Below are 4998 nucleotides of genomic sequence, written 5' to 3'. Positions count from 1 at the left end.
GTTTCATGATTTCTTCCAATTTTGATAGATTTTTAGCTTAACTGGCGGACAACACTCCCCTACTCTGCCCCACCACACACACATACACACACATGAACAGCATGAGTATTTCAAACAAGAGGGTGAATAAACATAAAGTAGTTCTCTTGTTCAGTGTGTCATCCTTAGTAGAGTCCTAATAGAAGGCCGGTGAGTGTTGTTTATGGGAGGCTTTGTTTGGTTCAGGCCCAAAGCGCAGAATCACGTCCTATGAGAGTAAAGTAAATAACCGTCCAGGAATAAGGGCCATTGCTCAAATTCCAATGAGCATCACATGCTTTTCATCTGGAAGATTATTGTCTCTCTCGGCGGGCTTGATGAACTGCAGCCGATGGAAAGCGGAGTGGAGATGAACAACAGACACAACTAGGTTCTGACAGGCATTGAACAACTTGGACCATGGACTGAGAAACTGTGTGTGTGTGTGTGTGTGTGTGTGTGTGTGTGTGTGTGTGTGTGTGTGTGTGTGTGTGTGTGTGTGTGTGAACTCTTGAAGCAGCCAGACTAACTGAGTCCACTGAAGAACAAGTACAGAACTGTAGGATACTGGTCTTTTGATTCACTGAGAATGCCTATAGAGAGCCACCGTGTGAAGACAACCCGGAGAAGCCACACGGCTGGTTGTACCCTGAATTTGGAATTTGTTGTGGGTTGCTGGTACATAATAACCTATTCTTGTGAAAGACACTGTTGGATCATCAACGTCCACCATCAAATGCTGACAAATAGAACCCTGACTTAACATCCTCTCTGATGGAAGCATCCAGGTTGATGAGTTATCCATGCTCTTTCGCTCAATTGCCCTGCCCACGAAGGGACAGGATGACAGTTTATAGTCAGGTCGTCAATCAAATCCAAACTAGATAAATAAAACGTGAGCACACCAACTCTGAACTATCCTGTCAGGCCCAGTACCTGGTATGTCAGAGGTAGTCGTTGCAAATGGTCTAACATGCTGTCATGTGGCAAGACTATTTTCTCTGAGTGTATGTCACATTGAGGTTGTAAATACTCGCTGCTGTAAAATTAATGAATACATTATGTTGTAATGTTTCTTCAGTTTCATCATCCCTGATATCCCACAACACCCTTCACAGGATAAAACTAGTACAGCACTTGGGAGAGCGTATAATTCCACCAGGCTGAACAGCTTACGTTTTGTATCCCACCGAAAGGCCGGATCCCAATCCAGATCTTCAGTAAAGTCGAATCAATTTGTCCTTGTCACATACCCAAGCTCTCTACCAAGTTTCATCCAAATCCATCTGCAACTTTCTGAGATATCCTGTTCACAAACAAACAAAGAGACCGACAGGGGTGAAAAACATAACCTCCACCCATCTTCGTTGGTGCATGTAATTACCAGATGTTTAATGCAAAAAAAAATTGGCCTTAAGTGCCATCTATCTATTTCCAACATGCACATCGAAAATGGAAGGTAGGGAGTTCATTTGAACAATGAAAAAAATGAGAAGAGGATAGGATGAAAATGAGAGTAAGGAAGTATGGAAGGAGCGAGGGAGGGGCAATAAGGTCGAGAGAAATAGAGAAGACATGGGAGGGAAATGTATGAGACATGCAGGGTGGGAGTGGATGGAGAGGGTCGAATGGAGAGGTTCAAACATTCTGCCATTTTCTGTAATACATAATGAATATATGGCCTGTTATCATTAATTAGCAGAACAAACACTCACCAAGTAGGGACTAAATGGGTTTCTGTTTGGCTATACCTTTAAAATGATTAAATAATCATCAAGTTCAAAAACTCAACACTGCTGCAATGGATTGAAGCCTTCAGAACCTAGGTTCTTCTTCCTTAAGCACTTCTTCTTCTTTGTGACTGGCAAGGTGACAGTGTGTTGTTATTCAAGGGCAGTAGGCAAAGGTCACATAGCAGGTGATAGCCTTCTTAGCAATGCTGTAGACTGACAAGGTCAAAGTGCACCGAACACTTTGGGCAGATAAAGCATTCAAAATATGTGTGAACTCATTGCCATGTAATAAAGTCTGTGAAAAGCTTGCTCAACAATTTCAGGTTGCATTGGGTGGTTTGCGGAGTTTGTAAAAGTCTCTCCTTGATAGGCCGGGGGTATGTTCAGGTTTCCAGAAACCTTGTGAAAAATCTGTTTATTAAAAGCTTATTATGGAGTTTATATCCATGTGTGGAATTCATAAAGTTCTCAGAACAAGTTGCTCACAATCCAGTTGAAGACATGCCAATGTTAAAGACATTTTAAACCTTTTACGTTATATTTTTTAATGTATTTTTACAAGATCGAGGTTCATGGAAGAGCAAGGCGACAGTATTAAAAAGGGGCAACTGATAGTGGGGCAGTTGGTGTAACATTTGGACACAATGAGCAAGGGAGTGAACGAACAAGAAAAATGGAGGGGAGAAAACACAGTAACCTGCAAGAAGATGGTTGGGTTAAGATAGGTGGGATTAATAGGGATAGTAAAGATTGCAGGTAAAGACTCTAGGAGATGACATAAGATGTTGGAGGCACTGCCTGCTTGAAGCACTGGATTGAATTGTCTCCAGCAGGAAGGGGGTTCCACAAGTGTGAGAAAAGAGAAGCAAAAAAAAAAAAAAGAAGAGGTGTGTGCTGTTAGCCTGGATTTTGGCAGTTTAACCCAGAGGAGGTTATTGGAAGGACGTGTGTGTGTGCATCCTGAAGCTACTGTGGTGGAACAGAAGGCTGGCCTTGAAGCACAAGGGAGCTCAACTGGAAGAGAGGCCATAAAATCAAAGGCCACAAACCTGTTTGTGATGTCAGAGCAACAGGCAGACAGGCCTTGTGCTTCAGCCACATTGCAGGAGATGCCAATCATATATTTTTCAATGTGTTAGTGTGTATATGGTACTGAATAATAATGAACATCCATAGTCTGAACAGAGCTTCAGCAAGTTCATGACAAGTCAAGAAACGTCTTAACACTGCAACCAATCCTGGACAGATCGCAACTTCATCGCAGGATCTCAATCAATATCAACTGGGACCATACTCTGTGCAGAGCATTGGTGCTGCCAAAGCAATCTCCAGGCTATTGGGCACAATCCTGGACAGGTCGCCACTCCGATGCAGGATACTCGAATGAAAGTAGCAGGAATTTACAAATGTCACTTCTACTTTGCAAAAGACACCAGCCTACTGCTGCACTCGTTGTTCATGGTCGTTAGAGGTTCCTTTATGGTCGTTGAAGGTGCTGGCTGACCGTTCCTCTGGTTTATTAAGGTTCATCCAATGGGCGGACACACTTTGATGAATCGACCTGCATGCAGAAGGTTGGGTCGAGATGGGAACCCAGGCTAGATGGCTCAAAGGTGAATATACATCTCTCCTGGATATCCTGCCAGCCCATATATAATTAGTAAGAAAATATTATTTTCTAGCAAGTTACATACACTGTGAAGTACTTAGATGTCAAAAAATATATACAAACCTTGGGGTTTCTTGGACTATACCAGACTTCCAAAATGATGTAAACTGTCCCAGAATGATGAGTGTGCATTCACCGAAACCCCGAGCAATGGCGGTCATGATGGCAGTCAAACGTACACTGATGAGCCAAAACATTATGATCACTGACAGGTGAAGTGAATAACATTGATTATCTTGTTTCAATGGCACCTGTCAAGGGGTGGGATATATTAGGCAGCAGGTGAACAGTCAGTTCTTGAAGTTGATGTGTTGGATGCAGGAGAAATGGGCAGGAGTAAAGACCTGAGCGACTTTGACAAGGGCCAAATTGTTATGGCCAGACAACTGGGTCAGAGCATCTCTGAAACGGCAAGGCTTGTGGGATGCTCCCGGTCAGCAGTGGTGAGTACCTACCTGCAGTGGTCTGAGGAGGGACATACCACAAACCGGCGACAGGGTGTTTGGGTGCCCAAGGCTCATCGATGCGCGAGGGCAACGAACGCTATCCCATCTGGTCCAAACCAACAGAAGGTCTACTGTGGCCCATGTCACAGAAAATATTAATGGTGATCAAGGGAGGAATGTATCACAATTCACAGTGCATCGCACCCTGCTGCGTATGAGGCTGTGTAGCCACAGACCAGTCAGAGTGCCCATGATGATCCCTGTCCACCGTCGAAAGTGCACATAATGGGCACGTGAGAATCGGAACTGGACTTTGGAGCAGTGGAAGTAGGTCGCCTAATCCGACAAGTCCTGTTTTCTTTTAGATCACGTGGATGGCTGTGTACGTGTGCACCGTTTACCTGGGGAAGTGATGGCACCAGGATGCACTGTGGGAAGATGACAAGCCGGTGGAGGAGTGTGATTCTCTGGGCAATGTTCTGATGGGAAACCCTGGGTCCTGCCATTCATGTGGATGTCAATTTGACACGTGTCACCTACCTAAACATCGTTGTAGACCAGGTACACCCCTTCATGGCAAAGGTATTCCCTGATGGCAGTGGCTTCTTTCAGCAGGATAATGCACCCTGCCACACTGTACACATTGCTAGGGAATGGTTTGAGGACCATGATGAAGTGTTCACGGTGTTGCCCTGGCCTCCAAATTCTCCAGATCTCAATCCGATTGAGCATCTGTGGGATGTGCTGGACCGACAAGTCTGATCCACGGCGGCTCCACCTCACAACTTACATGACTTGAAGGATCTGCTGCTAATGTTTTGGTGCCAGATACCACAGGACACCTTCAGTGGTCTTGTAGAGTCCATGCCTCGGTGGGTCGGTGCTGTTTTGGCGGCACACGGAGGACCAACAGCATATTAGGCAGGTGGTAATAATGTTTTGGCTCATCAGTGTATATTGTGTGCTCGATAAGGATTGTTACCAAAAATGGCTCACAAAGCTTCTAAAATAAGCCGAAAGTACTTGGAAATGTACAAGTGAGAAATGAAAGAGTTGGAGAACTCTCTGAACTTGCCCAAAAGGTTTCCTATGCTGCAAACTCCCGAGGCAGTGTGGATCGGTACAAGGCCAG

General features: G+C 44.7%; 1 long non-coding RNA gene across 1 annotated transcript in view; it reads right to left on the bottom strand.

The window, feature by feature from the left end:
* Positions 1-1024: 1024 nt before the first annotated feature.
* LOC147008483 (uncharacterized) overlaps positions 1025-4998 on the bottom strand; it is a 9655-nt gene continuing 5681 nt past the window's right edge. The window contains exon 3 of the long non-coding RNA XR_015053224.1: positions 1025-1324. This is a non-coding gene — a long non-coding RNA (uncharacterized LOC147008483). The remainder of the gene's footprint in view (positions 1325-4998) is intronic.

This window comes from Eptatretus burgeri, chromosome 18 (assembly GCF_056783735.1).
Source record: "Eptatretus burgeri isolate ZD-2024b chromosome 18, Ebu_testis_v1, whole genome shotgun sequence".
In the NCBI taxonomy this organism is placed as follows: domain Eukaryota; kingdom Metazoa; phylum Chordata; class Myxini; order Myxiniformes; family Myxinidae; genus Eptatretus; species Eptatretus burgeri.
The sequence above is the reverse complement of the archived record's forward strand: the minus strand, read 5'-3'. Positions and strand labels throughout refer to the sequence as shown.